Here is a 19,017-nt window from a genome sequence, read left to right as displayed (position 1 = left end):
GTTTTAGTGATGTCTCTTCTGATTGTATGTAACTCCCCCTAGGACAATAGCACATATCATTCTGCTGTTGCCCCTCACTCCTGTCCTGCACCAGCCCCTGCTACTCCAGTACTGAGACCCCCCTCTCACACACACAAAAAGAGAGCTCTGCTAATGCCCCCCATTCCTGCCCTGCACCACCCCTTGCTATTCCAGTACTGAGACCCCCCCCACAAACACACACAATGCTCTGCCAGTGCCTCTCACTCCTATCCTGCAGCACCTCCTGCTTATCCAGTACTGAGACCCCCCTCTCACACACACACAGCTCTGCCAGTGCCTCTCACTCCTATCCTGCAGCACCTCCTGCTTATCCAGTACTGAGACCCCCCTCTCACACACACAAAAAGAGAGCTCTGCCAATGCCCCCCATTCCTGCTCTGCACCACCCCTTGCTATTCCAGTACTGAGACCCCCCCCACAAACACACACAATGCTCTGCCAGTGCCTCTCACTCCTATCCTGCAGCACCTCCTGCTTATCCAGTACTGAGACCCCCCTCTCACACACACACAGCTCTGCCAGTGCCTCTCACTCCTATCCTGCAGCACCTCCTGCTTATCCAGTACTGAGACCCCCCTCTCACACACACAGCTCTGCCAATGCCCCCCATTCCTGCCCTGCACCACCACCTGCTACTCCAGTATTGAGACCCCCTTCTCTCTCACACACACACAGCTCTGCCAGTGCCTCTCACTCCTATCCTGCAGCACCTCCTGCTTATCCAGTACTGAGACCCCCCCTCTCACACACACAGCTCTGCCAATGCCCCCCATTCCTGCCCAGCACCACCCCCTGCTACTCCAGTACTGAGACCCCCCCTCTCACACACACAAAAAGAGAGCTCTGCCAATGCCCCCCATTCCTGCCCTGCACCACCCCTTGCTATTCCAGTACTGAGACCCCCCCACAAACACACACAATGCTCTGCCAGTGCCTCTCACTCCTATCCTGCAGCACCTCCTGCTTATCCAGTACTGAGACCCCCCTCTCACACACACACAGCTCTGCCAGTGCCTCTCACTCCTATCCTGCAGCACCTCCTGCTTATCCAGTACTGAGACCCCCCTCTCACACACACAGCTCTGCCAATGCCCCCCATTCCTGCCCTGCACCACCACCTGCTACTCCAGTATTGAGACCCCCCTTCTCTCTCACACACACACAGCTCTGCCAGTGCCTCTCACTCCTATCCTGCAGCACCTCCTGCTTATCCAGTACTGAGACCCCCCTCTCACACACACAGCTCTGCCAATGCCCCCCATTCCTGCCCTGCACCACCACCTGCTACTCCAGTATTGAGACCCCCTTCTCTCTCACACACACACAGCTCTGCCAGTGCCTCTCACTCCTATCCTGCAGCACCTCCTGCTTATCCAGTACTGAGACCCCCCCTCTCACACACAGCTCTGCCAATGCCCCCCATTCCTGCCCAGCACCACCCCCTGCTACTCCAGTACTGAGACCCCCCCTCTCACACACACAAAAAGAGAGCTCTGCCAATGCCCCCCATTCCTGCTCTGCACCACCCCTTGCTATTCCAGTACTGAGACCCCCCCCACAAACACACACAATGCTCTGCCAGTGCCTCTCACTCCTATCCTGCAGCACCTCCTGCTTATCCAGTACTGAGACCCCCCTCTCACACACACAGCTCTGCCAATGCCCCCCATTCCTGCCCTGCACCACCACCTGCTACTCCAGTATTGAGACCCCCTTCTCTCTCACACACACACAGCTCTGCCAGTGCCTCTCACTCCTATCCTGCAGCACCTCCTGCTTATCCAGTACTGAGACCCCCCCTCTCACACACACAGCTCTGCCAATGCCCCCCATTCCTGCCCAGCACCACCCCTGCTACTCCAGTACTGAGACCCCCACTCTCACACACACAGCTCTGCCAATGCCCCCCATTCCTGCCCTTTACCCCACCCCCTGCTTCTCCAGTACTGAGCCCCCCCCTCTCACACACACAAAAAGAGAGCTCTGCCAATGCCCCCCATTCCTGCCCTGCACCACCCCTTGCTATTCCAGTACTGAGACCCCCCCCCACAAACACACACAATGCTCTGCCAGTGCCTCTCACTCCTATCCTGCAGCACCTCCTGCTTATCCAGTACTGAGACCCCCCTCTCACACACACACAGCTCTGCCAGTGCCTCTCACTCCTATCCTGCAGCACCTCCTGCTTATCCAGTACTGAGACCCCCCTCTCACACACACAGCTCTGCCAATGCCCCCCATTCCTGCCCTGCACCACCACCTGCTACTCCAGTATTGAGACCCCCTCCTCTCTCACACACACACAGCTCTGCCAGTGCCTCTCACTCCTATCCTGCAGCACCTCCTGCTTATCCAGTACTGAGACCCCCCCTCTCACACACACAGCTCTGCCAATGCCCCCCATTCCTGCCCTTTACCCCACCCCCTGCTACTCCAGTACTGAGACCCCCCCTCTCACACACACAAAAAGAGAGCTCTGCTAATGCCCCCATTCCTGCCCTGCACCACCCCTTGCTATTCCAGTACTGAGACCCCCCCCACAAACACACACAATGCTCTGCCAGTGCCTCTCACTCCTATCCTGCAGCACCTCCTGCTTATCCAGTACTGAGACCCCCCTCTCACACACACACAGCTCTGCCAGTGCCTCTCACTCCTATCCTGCAGCACCTCCTGCTTATCCAGTACTGAGACCCCCCTCTCACACACACAGCTCTGCCAATGCCCCCCATTCCTGCCCTGCACCACCACCTGCTACTCCAGTATTGAGACCCCCTTCTCTCTCACACACACACAGCTCTGCCAGTGCCTCTCACTCCTATCCTGCAGCACCTCCTGCTTATCCAGTACTGAGACCCCCCCTCTCACACACACAGCTCTGCCAATGCCCCCCATTCCTGCCCAGCACCACCCCCTGCTACTCCAGTACTGAGACCCCCCCCTCTCACACACACAAAAAGAGAGCTCTGCCAATGCCCCCCATTCCTGCCCTGCACCACCCCTTGCTATTCCAGTACTGAGACCCCCCCACAAACACACACAATGCTCTGCCAGTGCCTCTCACTCCTATCCTGCAGCACCTCCTGCTTATCCAGTACTGAGACCCCCCCCTCACACACACACAGCTCTGCCAGTGCCTCTCACTCCTATCCTGCAGCACCTCCTGCTTATCCAGTACTGAGACCCCCCTCTCACACACACAGCTCTGCCAATGCCCCCCATTCCTGCCCTGCACCACCACCTGCTACTCCAGTATTGAGACCCCCTTCTCTCTCACACACACACAGCTCTGCCAGTGCCTCTCACTCCTATCCTGCAGCACCTCCTGCTTATCCAGTACTGAGACCCCCCCTCTCACACACACAGCTCTGCCAATGCCCCCCATTCCTGCCCAGCACCACCCCCTGCTACTCCAGTACTGAGACCCCCCCTCTCACACACACAAAAAGAGAGCTCTGCCAATGCCCCCCATTCCTGCTCTGCACCACCCCTTGCTATTCCAGTACTGAGACCCCCCCCCACAAACACACACAATGCTCTGCCAGTGCCTCTCACTCCTATCCTGCAGCACCTCCTGCTTATCCAGTACTGAGACCCCCCTCTCACACACACACAGCTCTGCCAGTGCCTCTCACTCCTATCCTGCAGCACCTCCTGCTTATCCAGTACTGAGACCCCCCTCTCACACACACAGCTCTGCCAATGCCCCCCATTCCTGCCCTGCACCACCACCTGCTACTCCAGTATTGAGACCCCCTTCTCTCTCACACACACACAGCTCTGCCAGTGCCTCTCACTCCTATCCTGCAGCACCTCCTGCTTATCCAGTACTGAGACCCCCCCTCTCACACACACAGCTCTGCCAATGCCCCCCATTCCTGCCCAGCACCACCCCCTGCTACTCCAGTACTGAGACCCCCCCCACAAACACACACAATGCTCTGCCAGTGCCTCTCACTCCTATCCTGCAGCACCTCCTGCTTATCCAGTACTGAGACCCCCCTCTCACACACACACAGCTCTGCCAGTGCCTCTCACTCCTATCCTGCAGCACCTCCTGCTTATCCAGTACTGAGACCCCCCTCTCACACACACAGCTCTGCCAATGCCCCCCATTCCTGCCCTGCACCACCACCTGCTACTCCAGTATTGAGACCCCCTTCTCTCTCACACACACACAGCTCTGCCAGTGCCTCTCACTCCTATCCTGCAGCACCTCCTGCTTATCCAGTACTGAGACCCCCCCTCTCACACACACAGCTCTGCCAATGCCCCCATTCCTGCCCAGCACCACCCCCTGCTACTCCAGTACTGAGACCCCCCCTCTCACACACACAGCTCTGCCAATGCCCCCCATTCCTGCCCTTTACCCCACCCCCTGCTACTCCAGTACTGAGACCCCCCCTCTCACACACACAAAAAGAGAGCTCTGCTAATGCCCCCCATTCCTGCCCTGCACCACCCCTTGCTATTCCAGTACTGAGACCCCCCCCACAAACACACACAATGCTCTGCCAGTGCCTCTCACTCCTATCCTGCAGCACCTCCTGCTTATCCAGTACTGAGACCCCCCTCTCACACACACACAGCTCTGCCAGTGCCTCTCACTCCTATCCTGCAGCACCTCCTGCTTATCCAGTACTGAGACCCCCCTCTCACACACACAGCTCTGCCAATGCCCCCCATTCCTGCCCTGCACCACCACCTGCTACTCCAGTATTGAGACCCCCTTCTCTCTCACACACACACAGCTCTGCCAGTGCCTCTCACTCCTATCCTGCAGCACCTCCTGCTTATCCAGTACTGAGACCCCCCCTCTCACACACACAGCTCTGCCAATGCCCCCCATTCCTGCCCAGCACCACCCCCTGCTACTCCAGTACTGAGACCCCCCCTCTCACACACACAAAAAGAGAGCTCTGCCAATGCCCCCCATTCCTGCTCTGCACCACCCCTTGCTATTCCAGTACTGAGACCCCCCCCACAAACACACACAATGCTCTGCCAGTGCCTCTCACTCCTATCCTGCAGCACCTCCTGCTTATCCAGTACTGAGACCCCCCTCTCACACACACACAGCTCTGCCAGTGCCTCTCACTCCTATCCTGCAGCACCTCCTGCTTATCCAGTACTGAGACCCCCCTGTCACACACACAGCTCTGCCAATGCCCCCCATTCCTGCCCTGCACCACCCCTTGCTATTCCAGTATTGAGACCCCCCCCCCCTCTCTCTCACACACACACAGCTCTGCCAGTGCCTCTCACTCCTATCCTGCAGCACCTCCTCCTTATCCAGTACTGAGACCTCTCTTTCCCCCTCTGCAATTACAGTATTTACCTCTGCTCAGTTTCTGTTCCAGAGGTTTCAGCTGCTCTTTGCTGCTGCCTGAAGCTTCGTCTTTTTCATGTTCTAACAAGTAAGGAAGAATTTGTGCCTTCATTTTCCTTGTGGGGATTTTAGGAGAAGCGAACTGGTGGGGTGTAAGTTTTTCTCTAATGCCTGTTCAGTGCTTGGTGTCAAAAAGGAAACCCTGAGGCCAAGGACTTTGCTTTTCTCCAAAATACTAGAAAGCCCTGTAAAACAGTGTTCCCCAAGTCCATTCCTGAAGCAGCCTTTGCCAGTCAGGTTTTTCAGGTTACCCACAATGAATATGCATGAACTTGATTTGCATACTCTGCCTCCATTATATGCAAATCTCTTTCATGCATATTCATTGTGGATATCCTGAAAACCTGACCGGCAAGGGCTACTCCGGGACCGGACTTGGTCTAAAACTGGCAGGTACAAGTCTGTCGCATCCAAAGTGGGGGGGGGGGGGGGGGGGGGGGGGATTTGAATCTGTTTTAGAATAGAAGGTCTTATCTGAAACTAGTGAGTTCACATCCCAAAACCAGGAGACCCACAACATGCATCTGGTTTAGGGTTACCATATGGCTCCAGAAAAAGGAGGACAGATTGATCCAGTCCGGGTTTTGATTCCATTGACAGCAATGGACGTACTACTACTACTATTTAGCATTTCTATAGCGCTACAAGGCGTACGCAGCGCTGCACAAACATAGAAGAAAGACAGTCCCTGCTCAAAGAGCTTACAATCTAATAGACAAAAAATAAATAAAGTAAGCAAATCAAATCAATTAATGTGAACGGGAAGGAAGAGAGGAGGGTAGGTGGAGGCGAGTGGTTAGGAGTCAAAAGCAATGTTAAAGAGGTGGGCTTTCAGTCTAGATTTAAAGGTGGCCAAGGATGGGGCAAGACGTAGGGGTTCGGGAAGTCTATTCCAGGCATGTGTACAGGAAGGAGGAGAGGAGGGTAGGTGGAGGCGAGTGGTTACAAGTGGTTACGAGTCAAAAGCAATGTTAAAGATGGGCTTTCAGTCTAGTTTTAAAGGTGGCCAAGGATGGGGCAAGACGTAGGGGCTCAGGAAGTCTATTCCAGGCGTAGGGTGCAGCGAGACAGAAGGCGCGAAGTCTGGAGTTGGCAGTAGTGGAGAAGGGAACAGATTACTACTACTATTTAGCATTTTTATAGCGCTACAAGGCGTACGCAGCGCTGCACAAACATAGAAGAAAGACAGTCCCTGCTCAAAGAGCTTACAATCTAATAGACAAAAAATAAAGTAAATCAATTAATGTGTACAGGAAGGAAGAGAGGAGGGTAGGTGGAGGCGAGTGGTTACAAGTGGTTACGAGTCAAAAGCAATGTTAAAGAGGTGGGCTTTCAGTCTAGATTTAAAGGTGGCCAAGGATGGGGCAAGACGTAGGGGCTCAGGAAGTTTATTCCAGGCGTAGGGTGCAGCGAGACAGAAGGCGCGAAGTCTGGAGTTGGCAGTAGTGGAGAAGGGAACAGATAAGAAGGATTTATCCATGGAGCGGAGTGCACGGGAAGGGGTGTAGGGAAGGACGAGTGTGGAGAGTTACTGGGGAGCAGCAGAGTGAGTACATTTATAGGTTAGTAGAAGAAGTTTGAACAGGATGCGAAAATGGATAGGGAGCCAGTGAAGGGTCTTGAGGAGAGGGTTAGTATGAGTAAAGCCCAGACTGGCTCAGTGTGTCTTCCTTTTTCTGGAGCCATATGGTAAACTCTATTTTTGGGTTACCTGCTGCCTTCATAGACCCCTGTCTGGCAAATCCAGTCCTGGGTTTCCCCCCAACTTTGTGCCTGGCACCTGTAACTCCAATTGTCCTACAGACTAAAAGTACCTACTGACGGTGAAACCAGGACTGGATCGGCCTGTTCACAGCTGACATGGAGCCCGTTGTTACCCCAGGCCTGTCTCCCGAAGCAGCATGGGAGCTGTAGTCCCTGATCCCCCCCCCCCCCCCTTGCAGCCAGTGTTGCAGTTCTCATAATGCATCGAAATTTCCCTCCTGGATCTAGATAACTCAGCAGCTCTGCCAGAGTCAGTCCTGGGGGGAGGGTTCTGTGATCATATCTAGAAGGGGGAGATAGAAGTGTTATCCCTGGACATTCAGTGCTAGGCCATCTCTTATCAGTTAAATGTGCTATTCAGCTCTTAACCGCCTAAGCCAAACCAGATAAAGAGACAGGGCTGTGTTTTATGCTGGATATTAGTTGTGTAGCCACATACGTGCCGACTCTGGCCCCAGACCACCTACAAACTAGCCGGCTTTCACTTTAGCGGAGTGTGACGATATTTAGCCATGCAATTTAAACGGCCAGGAGCCTCTCATGGCTGGTTAAATCGCTTTGAACATTGACCTCCAAAAGAGAAATGGTAATGTCACCCCTGGGAATTTTTCATGTGAGATTTAGTATGGATTAGGGGTATGCATATCAATACGTCTCAAGTTTATTGTGCTACCGGACTGTACAGTGATGATAAGCAGTCAGGTGCACTGTGTCCCTACCCTGAAGAGCTTACAATCCAAGTGGGTATGGAAGTGAACGGGAGGTGCAGTGACTTGCTGAGGATCACACAGAGTTGTCAGCGGTACATGTGAGAATTGAGCCCTGGCTTCCCTTACTCTCAGGCCACTTCCTCTCCCTGAAGGGTGACTGGGTTAGGAAAGGGATCAGCAGACCATATGCAGCTACCAGGCGCTGGGAATGAATTTGAGCTTGGCAGTGTCCTCTGAAGTGGGTTAAGTGCTGTTCCCAGTCACAGAATGAAGACTGGTTAGAAAACTGACCGACAGTGACGGAGGAGACACTTAATGAGATCAGGCAGGGAAATGGGAGTAGAAAATGGGCCAGCCAGGGATTTGGGGAAAGGAGCCACCAGCCCAGCAGTATGATAAGGGACCTGGATTTCTCAGTAGTTCAGCTAGGCTAGGTTTTTTTCCCCCCTGTCTCTGGACGGTTTACACTAGGAGCTAATGCAGACAGCTGTGTGTTAGGATTACGTAAGAACATAAGACCGAAGGTCCATCAAGCCCAGTATCCTGTTTCCAATCCAGGTCCCAAGTACTTGGCAAGATCCCAAAACAGTACAAATTTTATGCTGCTTAGCCTAGAAATAAGCACTGGATTTTCCCATTTTAATAATGGCTTATGGATTTTTCTTTTAGGAACATAGTAACATAGTAGATGACGGCAGATAAAGACCTGTATGGTCCATCCAGTCTGCCCAACAAGATAAAATCATACTATAAAGCATGATACATATGCTTGACCTTGATTTGTCCTTGCCATTTTCAGGGCATAGACCGTAGAAGTCTGCCCGGCCCTGGCTTCGCTTCCCAAGTACCGGAACTACCATCTAATCACCGCTAAGCTTGCTTGGTTCCAGGATTCCTTTGTGTTTATCCCACACATTTCTGAATTTTGTCACTGTTTTCACCTCCACCACCTCCTGCGGAAGGGCATTCCAAGTATCTACCACTCTCTCCGAGAAAAAGTACTCCCTGGCATTATTCCTGAGTCCCTCCCCCCCCCCCCCCCCCCCCCCCCGCAACCTCAATTCATGTCCTGTAGTTCTACCACCTTCCCATCTCTTTGGAAATAATCCACACCTTTTTTAACTCCTGCTAAGCTAACTGCTTTTACCACATTCTCTGGCGATGAATTCCAGAGTTTCATTCCACGTTGAGTGAAGAAATATTTTCTCTTGTTTGTTTTAAATTTACAACTTACTGAGCGGAATGGAATGAGTAGATGTGAATCGCTTGTTCACTCTTTCCAAAAATACTAGGACTAGGGGGCACGCAACGAAGCTACTATTTTATAGACCTCTATCATATTTCCCCTCAGCCATCTTTTCTCCAAGCTGAAGAGCCCTAGCTGCTTTAGTCTTTCCTCGTAAAGAACTTGTCCCATCCCCTTTACCATTTTTGTCGCCCTTCTCTGTACCTTTTCTAATTCCACTACATCTTTTTTGAGATGCGGTGACCAGAATTGCACAAAGTATTTGAGGTGCGATTGCAACATGGAGCGATACAAAGGCATTATAACATTCTCATTTTTGCTTTCCATTCCTTTTCTAATACCTTTCTATTTGCTTTTTTAGCCGCCGCTGCACACTGAGAAGGTTTTAACGTATCATCAACGATGACCCCTAGATCCTTTTCCTGGGTGGTGACTCCTAATGCTGTCATAGACTATCCAGCTCATTTTCGAAGGAGATTGCCGGCCATCTTCCGACACACATCGGGAGATGGCCGGCGATCTCCTGAACCCGGCCAAATTGGTATAATGTAAAGCCGATTTTGGCTGGCGCCAACTGCTTTACGTCGCGGAGCCGGCCAAACTTCAACGTGGCGTGTCGGTAGGGTAGCGAGGTCGTGACGGGAGCATAGTCACGAGATGGCCGGCCTCGCCTGATAATGGAGAAAAGAAATCCGGCCTTGATGAGCATTTCGCCGGCTTCACTTGGTCCCTTTTTTTTCAGGACCAAGCTTCAAAAAGGTGCCCCAACTGACCAAATGACCACCGGAGGGAATCGGGGATAACCTCCCCTTACTCCCCCAGTGGTCACCAACCCCCTCCCACCCCCCCAAAAAAAAGAAAAATATTTTTTGCCAGCCTGAAATGTCATACCCAGCTCCCTGACAACAGTATGCAGGTCCATGGAGCAGTTTTTTGTGGGTGCAGTGCACTTCAGGCAGGTGGACCCAGGCCCATCCCCCCAACCTGTTACACTTGTGATGGTAAATGTTAAGCCCTTCAAAACCCCCCAAAACCCACTGTACCCACATGTAGGTGCCCCCTTCACCCGAAAGGGTAGATGGTAGTGGTGTACAGTTGTGGGGAGTGGGTTTTGGGGGGCTCAGCACCCAAGGTAAGGGAGGTATGCACCTGGGAGCTATTTTTGAAGTCCAATGCAGTGCCCCCTAGGGTTCCCGGTTGGTGTCCTGGCATGTCAGGGGGACCAGTGCACTACAAATGCTGGCCCCTCCCACGACCAAATGCCTTGGATTTGGCCGGGTTTGAGATGGCCGGCATCGGTTTCCATTATCGGCGAAAACCAATGTCGGCCATCTCAAACCCGGCCATCTCTGACATTTGGCCGGCCCCAACCGTATTATCGAAACGAAAGATGGCCGGCCATCTTTTTCGATAATACGGTTCGGGACTGCTCCTTGCGGCGCTGCCCACATAGATGGCCGGCGCCATTCAATTATGCCCCTCTATGTTACTATGTAAAAGAGCAGACCCTTGTTACACATCCACTTTCACCTCTATCACCCACTGTAGCACAGCCCCCTAATTCCACAAACCAATGACCCAAGTGGAAAGCACATGATAGATCCAGCAGCATCATCTTATCAAGGTGACCTAGCACTGCCTGCTGCATGTATACCAATGCTTTTGCCACTGAAAGACTGATTTAGATCTGTCACTGTCACATTTTAATAGATATCTTACTGTAAGTTTAGATTGTGGAATGCAGAGAGTAACTGTAGGGTAAGATATTGTGAAGAGAGGAACAGGAAGGATGTTGGGCCACATCCCTCCCTGCTGATGTGGTGAATAATGTGTCTGAAAGAAGAGGAAGCCCTGAACCTGGCAGGGTACTGTGTTTTAAAGAAAAGAAGAACAGAGGCCTGGGGACTTGGAGTGATTTCCCAGGTGGAACGTGGGAGCCTGCCAGAGGGATCTCAGAGGAGTCACAGGCAGGTTCCAAGAAGGGCGAGGAAAGGACAGGGAGCATGGATTTACAACGAAGAAAGAAAGGGTGAAGTCTGACAGCTCAAGGAATTAAGCTCTCTTCATAGTCACCCAAGGAAACTGAAAAGCTAAAACAATTATCAAACCAGTCCCTTGTAGGAGTTACTGGTGTAGCAGACGCTCCTTCGTTGCATTGGCCCCTTATCAGTGTTAGTGGTGCAGCGGACACTCCATTGGCCCCTTATCAGTATTAGTGGTGCAGCAGACGCTCCTTCGGTGCATTAGCCCCTTATCAGTATTACTGGTGCAGCAGACGCTCCTTCGGTGCATTGGCCCCTTATCAGTGTTAGTGGTGCAGCAGACTCTCCTTCGGTGCATTGGCCCCTTATCAGTGTTACTGTTGCAGCAGACGCTCCTTCGGTGCATTGGCCCCTTAGTGTTAGTGGTGCAGCGGACACTCCATTGGCCCCTTATCAGTGTTACTGGTGCAGCAGACGCTCCGGTGCATTGGCCCCTTATCAGTGTTAGTGGTGCAGCAGACTCTCCTTCGGTGCATTGGCCCCTTATCAGTGTTAGTGGTGCAGCAGACTCTCCTTCGGTGCATTGGCCCCTTATCAGTGTTAGTGGTGCAGCGGACACTCCATTGGCCCCTTATCAGTGTTAGTGGTGCAGCAGACGCTCCTTCGGTGCATTGGCCCCTTATCAGTGTTAGTGGTGCAGCGGACACTCCATTGGCCCCTTATCAGTGTTACTGGTGCAGCAGACGCTCCGGTGCATTGGCCCCTTATCAGTGTTAGTGGTGCAGCGGACACTCCATTGGCCCCTTATCAGTGTTACTGGTGCAGCAGACGCTCCGGTGCATTGGCCCCTTATCAGTGTTAGTGGTGCAGCAGACTCTCCTTCGGTGCATTGGCCCCTTATCAGTGTTAGTGGTGCAGCAGACTCTCCTTCGGTGCATTGGCCCCTTATCAGTGTTACTGGTGCAGCAGACGCTCCTTCGGTGCATTGGCCCCTTATCAGTGTTAGTGGTGCAGCGGACACTCCATTGGCCCCTTATCAGTGTTAGTGGTGCAGCAGACGCTCCTTCGGTGCATTGGCCCCTTATCAGTGTTAGTGGTGCAACGGACACTCCATTGGCCCCTTATCAGTGTTACTGATGCAGCAGACGCTCCGGTGCATTGGCCCCTTATCAGTGTTAGTGGTGCAGCAGACTCCTTCGGTGCATTGGCCCCTTATCAGTGTTACTGGTGCAGCAGATGAAATTGAAAGGAAGCTCTGAAATGAGGGGGCATAGGATGAAAGTGAAAGGGGATAGACTCAGAAGTAACCTGAGGAAATACTTCTTCATGGAAAGATTGATGAATTAATGAAACAGCCTTCTAGTTGAACAAGACCTGTCGCTTCTTTCTCTTTAACATCAGCAAAATTCGCTCTTTCCTCTCTGAGCACACCACCTGAAGTCTCATCCACTCTCTCATTACCTCTCGCCTTGACTACTGCAATCTACTCCTTACTGGCCTCCCACTTAGCCATCTATCCCCCCTTCAATCTGTTCAGAACTCTGCTGCACGTTTTATATTCCGCCTGAACCGATATACTCATATCACCCCTCTTCTCAGGTCACTTCACTGGCTTCCGATCAGATACCGCATACAGTTCAAGCTTCTCCTTCTTACCTACAAATGCACTCAGTCTGCAACCCCTCATTACCTCTCTACCCTCATTTCCCCTTACGTTCCCGCCCGTAACCTCCACTCACAGGACAAATCCCTCCTCTCAGTACCCTTCTCCACCACCACCAACTCCAGGCTCCGCTCATTCTGCCTCGCCTCACCCTATGCATGGAATAAACTTTCTGAGCACTTACGCCAAGCCCCCTCCCTACCCATCTTCAAATCCTTGCTGAAAGCCCACCTCTTCAACGTTGCTTTCGGCACCTAACCTTTATACCTTTCAGGAAATCTAGACTGCCCCTATTTGACTGACTGTACATTTGTCCTTTAGATTGTAAGCTCCTTTGAGCAGGGACTGGCCTTTTCTGTTAAATTGTACAGTGCTGCGTAACCCTAGTAGCGCTTTAGAAATGTCAAGTAGTAGTAGTAACTTGGTGGAGACTAAGACTGTATCTGAATTCAAGCAATCTTAGGACAAGGACAGAGAATCTCTGAGGGAGAGGAAGAGAATGTAAAGATTAGTAGTTGGTGTGGATGGACAGAATGGAAGGCCGTATGGTCTGTATCTGTGTCAGTTTCCATGTTTCTATGTACAGACAATCTCTGAGGGAGAGGAAGGGATTGTAGAGATTAGAAGTTGATGTGGATGGACAGACTGGATAGGCCGTATGGTCTTTATCTGTTTCAGTTTCTATGTACACAGGATCTCTGGGGGAGAGGAAGGGATTGTAGAGATTAGTAGTTGGTATGGATGGACAGACTGGATAGGCCGTATGGTCTTTATCTGTGTCAGTTTCTATGTTTCTATGTACAGAGGATCTCTGAGGGAGAGGAAGGGATTGTAGAGATTAGTAGTTGGTATGGATGGACAGACTGGATAGGCCGTATGGTCTTTATCTGTTTCAGTTTCTATGTACAGAGGATCTCTGAGGGAGAGGAAGGGATTGTAGAGATTAGTAGTTGATGTGGATGGACAGACTGGAAGGCCGTATGGTCTTTAACTGTGTCAGTTTCTATGTACAGAGGATCTCTGAGGGATAGGAAGGGTTTGTAGTGATTAGTAGTTGGTGTTGATGAACAGACTGGAAGGCCATATGGTCTTTACCTGCTGTCAATTTCTATGTACAGAGGATCTCTGAGGGAGAGGAAGGGATTGTAGAGATTAGTAGTTGGGTGAATGGACAGACTGGAAGGCCGTATGGTCTTCCTCTGTACATAGAAACAGAGATTATCTGTGTCAGTTTCTATGAGGGAGAGGAAGGGATTGTAGAGATTAGTAGTTGGTGTGGATGGACAGACTGGGTAGGCCGTATGGTCTTTAACTGTGTCAGTTTCTATGTACAGAGGATCTCTGAGGGAGAGGAAGGGATTGTAGAGATTAGTAGTTGGTCTGGATGGACAGACTGGAAGGCCGTATGGTCTTTATGTGTCTGTTTCTATGTACAGAGGATCTCTGAGGGAGAGGAAGGGATTGTAGAGATTAGTAGTTGGTGTAGATGGACAGACTGGATAGGCCGTATGGTCTTTATGTGTCTGTTTCTATGTACAGAGGATCTCTGAGGGAGAGGAAGGGATTGTAGAGATTTGTAGTTGGTGTAGATGGACAGACTGGAAGGCCATATGGTCTTTAACTGTGTCAGTTTCTATGTTTCTATGTACAGAGGATCTCTGAGGGAGAGGAAGGGATTGTAGAGATTAGTAGTTGGGTGAATGGACAGACTGGAAGGCCGTATGGTCTTTAACTGTGTCAGTTTCTATGTTTCTATGTACAGAGGATCTCTGAGGGAGAGGAAGGGATTGTAGAGATTAGTAGTTGGTGTGGATGGACAGACTGGATAGGCCGTATGGTCTTTATCTGTGTCAGTTTCTATGTACAGAGGGAGAGGAAGGGATTGTAGAGATTAGTAGTTGGGTGAATGGACAGACTGGAAGGCCGTATGGTCTTTAACTGTGTCAGTTTCTATGTTTCTATGTACAGAGGATCTCTGAGGGAGAGGAAGGGATTGTAGAGATTAGTAGTTGGTGTGGATGGACAGACTGGATAGGCCGTATGGTCTTTATCTGTGTCAGTTTCTATGTACAGAGGGAGAGGAAGGGATTGTAGAGATTAGTAGTTGGGTGAATGGACAGACTGGAAGGCCGTATGGTCTTTAACTGTGTCAGTTTCTATGTTTCTATGTACAGAGGATCTCTGAGGGAGAGGAAGGGATTGTAGAGATTAGTAGTTGGTCTGGATGGACAGACTGGATAGGCCGTATTGTCTTTCTGCCGTCAGTTTCTATGACCTGCTAAACCCAGGTTTTTTCTGTGTTCTGGTGCATTTGTACAGGAGAAGCTCGAAGGATCAGTAGGGCAGAGCAGTTACAGAACAATTGTCAGAAAATTGTGCAGAAAGTGAGAGTCTGAAACATCATTGTGTCAGCTATGTGCAAGAGATAGTGACTAAAAGTTCACCACCTGTCAGACTTGTGAGTTCTTGTACCAAGTAGAGCGCTGCTAAGCCCAGTACTCTGGCCAGGTTCTGCTTGGCGGCTGGACAACCGCGGGTTTCACCTGCGCTGACCGCCATTCCCCAAAGGTTGAGGCCATAGGTGCGGGCGGCCTGCAGGACTTATGGGACAGAGCTGGAAGCGGAGTGATGAATGTATTGGCCAGGCAGGCAGCAGGTCAAGAGAGTAATCCAGGTACAGGTGAAAGTCAGCAGGCAGGCGGCAGGCAAGAGAGTAATCCAGGTACAGGCGAAAGTCAACAGGCAGGCAGCAGGCAAGAGAGTAATCCAGATGCAGGCGAAAGTCGGCAAAGAGGGACCAGTAGATAAGAAGCAGACTACGGAGTTAGAAACACCTACCAAAGTAGAAGCCGAAGCATGGAGTCCAGGGAGAGCTCAGCTGATAAAGTGCTGGCATCTGACATCAGCAGGGAGATGGGGCACAGCCATAGGACAAGAGCAGGGGAAGGAGGAACCAGAAGACCAATAGGAGAGAAGCAAGGGAAGCCAGGCAGAGGAAGAGCAGACCCAGGTGGGTGGAAGCAAAGCAATCAAGGAGCCTGGAAGCCAGACAGAGAGAGAGAGAGAGCAGAAATAGGTGCATGGAAGCAAAGCAATCAAGGAACCTGCAACCAGCGCTCTCTAAACACACCCAGAGAGGACTACACACACATGGCTCAGGCAGTGCCAGTCAAGTGTGCGTGTCGACAGGACCCAGCGCAGCCCGAGGACGCCGCTTGCGTTGAGGTAGGGAACATGACACACCTCCCCCTTCCAGTCTGCCCCAGAAAACTCAGCACTATACCTCCAGCACACACAGCACCTTTCTCCTCTCCTTCCCTGCTCCACACTCTGCCCTCCACCTTTCCCCCCAAAACACACCACCCTTCTCCTCTCCTTCCCTTCCCGCCACTTCTCCATAGCAAACACATCACCCTTCTCCTCTACTTTCCTGCCATATACACTGCCCTCCACCACTCCCCCAGCATACACACAACCCTTCTCCTCTCCTCTGCCACACACTGTGCCCTCCACATCTCCTCCACAGCACACACACCACCCTTCTTCTCTCCTTTCCTGCCACACTGCCTCCACCTCTCCCCAGCACACACACGACCCTTCTCCTTTCCTTCCCTGCCCCACACACTGCCCTCCAACTCTCCTCCTCAGCACACACACGACCCTTCTCCTCTCCTCCCCCAGCATACACACATGGCCGGCTACTTCTCCTGCCCTGCCACACCATGTACACTACAGATCCTTTTTTTCCAAGGGATTTTGTTCTTGCCCTCAACTTCGGGATCTCGCAGGTCTTTTACGTGACCTCCCTGTGCTAATTTCATTAATACACAGCACGCTTTTAAAAGTTTTACATGAGGGCATCTTCCCCATGAAGGAAATTTCTGTAGTCCCTGCAAAACAAAACAAAAAATCAGCAAGCCACATCCTGAAAACCTCTGAGGAGGAAGGAACTCACTTAAGAAAAAAAAAAAGCTTTTCTAAAACAAAAAAACAAATGTTCTCACTCTGCACACGACCTTAGTGCAACCCAGCCTGCGAAGAACTCTGCTCCAATCGCCAGCGTGGGCAATTTCCTGACCACATACGCCCCTTCCTTTGGAAGTCAGGGGGTCTGCGAAGCTCCTGCACAACCCCTTACTCCATCCTCCTAGCACTGGTCCAATTTGGCATATCCGCCTGCAGCAGCCTTGTACACTAATGCATTAAGGATGAGGTACCAAAGGACGCAGAAACCCTGGCAGGGCTTCAGAATCTGCTGTCGTACAAGTTGTTAACACTTCAGGAAAAAGGAAAGGCCCAGAGTAAGGAGCACCGACCTTGAGGGCTCGACCTGGCCTTCTGCCCACTGCAGTTTAACCAGAGCGTTGGGGCCTAGAGCAGAACTACTTATTCTTCTGAAGACGACTCTAACAGTGATTCACTAGTAATATCTGAAGGCTTTACCCACAATAATGACATGTGGAGGGGCATAATCGAACGGCGCCGGCCAAATAGATGGCCGGCCATCTATTTGGCCGGCGCCGCAAATAGCGGTCCCAAACCGTATTATCGAAAAAGATGGCCGGCCATCTTTCGTTTCGATAATACGGTTGGGGCCGGCCAAATGTCAGAGATCGTCGGGTTTGAGATGGCCAGCATTGGTTTTTGCCGATAATGGAAACTAATGACGGCGATCTCAAACCCGGCCAAATCCAAGGCATTTGGTCGTGGGAGGAGCCAGCATTTGTAGTGCACTGGTCCCCCTCACATGCCAGGACAGCAACTGGGCACCCTAGGGGGCACTCCAGTGGACTCAAAAATAGCTCCCAGGTGCATAGCTTCCTTACCTTGTGTGCTGAGCCCCCCAAATCCCCCCCAAAACCCACTCCCCACAACTGTACACCACTACCATAGCCCTTAGGGATGAAGGGGGGCACCTACATGTGGGTACAGTGGGTTTTGGAGGGCTTAACATTTACCACCAAAGGTGTAACAGGTAGGGGGGATGGGCCTGGGTCCACCTGCCTGAAGTGCATTGCACCCACTAAATACTGCTCCAGGGACCTGCATACTGCTGTCAGGAAGCTGGATATGACATTTCAGGCTAGCATAGAGGCTGGCAAAAAATGGTTTTACATTTTTGGGGGGGGGGGGGTGGGAGGGGGTTGGTGACCACTGGGGGAGTAAGGGGAGGTCATCCCCGATTCCCTCCAGTGGTCATTTGGTCAGTTGAGGCACCTTTTTGAAGCTTGGTCTTGGAAAAAAAGGGACCAAGTGAAGCCGGCGAAATGCTCGTCAAGGCTGGCTTTCTTTTTTCCATTATCGGGTGAAGCCAGCCATCTGAAATCACGCCCTCGTCCCGCCCTCGCTACCCTACCGAACACCCCCTTGAAGTTTGACCAGCTCCGCGACGGAAAGCAGTTGGCGCCGGCCAAAATCGGCTTTCGATTACACCGATTTGGCCGGGTTCAGGAGATCGCCGGCCATCTCCCGATTTGTGTCGGAAGATGGCCGGCAATCTCCTTCGAAAATGACCTGCATAGTAATGCAGGAAACGGTGGTAGACAAAGAGCAAATGGCCCATCCACTCAGGCCAACTGTCTTCTCCTCTGGTTCTCACCACTTGGGGTAGATGACGCTATTAATTTTTACCTCCCAACCCCTCCAGCCTGTTTAAAGCCCATGACAGTGCTCCACTGGGAGATCAGTTCAGGACCCGTCATCTGTGATTCCTACAAGTCCCTTTCTTCAGCACATCAACCTCTGTTATTTCAGAGCTCAGTCCTAAATTTCATGATGCCGTTATACTTTTCATTCCAAATTATAACCTTAATATCATCACCAGTACACCCCCCAACCCTCTGGCACATCTCCCTTCTTTCATTCTTTCTTTGAATGATTTATTATGTATGTTGTTTTGGAAAGCGCAGTTTGGAAAATGTTTTAAACATAAAAGCATTCCACCAAAACATAATGTGGTCTTGCAGCAGTTTAAAAAATCCAGCAAAATCTTCATCCTTCTCCCCCGGTCCTCTCTCTTCACCTGCTCTTGCAGACCAAGTCTTGGTTTGTCTTGGCCTGCAGTCTCTCGTCTTTACGCGGACGAAATCCAATTCTATTTTCCGAGAAGTGGTTCTGTTGATGATGCTTTGCGTTTCCTTGTTATGCGTTTGCTAACCATCTTCTTAGATTAAATCTTGTTAAGATTCAAGTGCTGTTTTTGTCATGTAATAACGCAACTG

General features: G+C 51.4%; 1 protein-coding gene across 3 annotated transcripts in view; it reads left to right on the top strand.

Annotated features, from left to right (window-relative positions):
* TNFAIP8L2 (TNF alpha induced protein 8 like 2) overlaps positions 1 to 19,017 on the top strand; it is a 359,688-nt gene that overhangs the window by 334,399 nt on the left and 6,272 nt on the right. Inside the window, exon 2 of one of the 3 annotated variants that reach the window (XM_030188440.1) lies at positions 7,059 to 7,061. The exons of the other annotated variants lie outside the window; for them this stretch is intronic. The gene's annotated coding sequence lies outside the window, so the exon portion shown is untranslated. The remainder of the gene's footprint in view (positions 1 to 7,058; positions 7,062 to 19,017) is intronic. 3 annotated transcript variants of the gene reach the window in all.

This window comes from Microcaecilia unicolor, chromosome 14, assembly GCF_901765095.1.
Source record: "Microcaecilia unicolor chromosome 14, aMicUni1.1, whole genome shotgun sequence".
In the NCBI taxonomy this organism is placed as follows: Eukaryota; Metazoa; Chordata; class Amphibia; order Gymnophiona; family Siphonopidae; genus Microcaecilia; species Microcaecilia unicolor.
The sequence above is the reverse complement of the archived record's forward strand: the minus strand, read 5'-3'. Positions and strand labels throughout refer to the sequence as shown.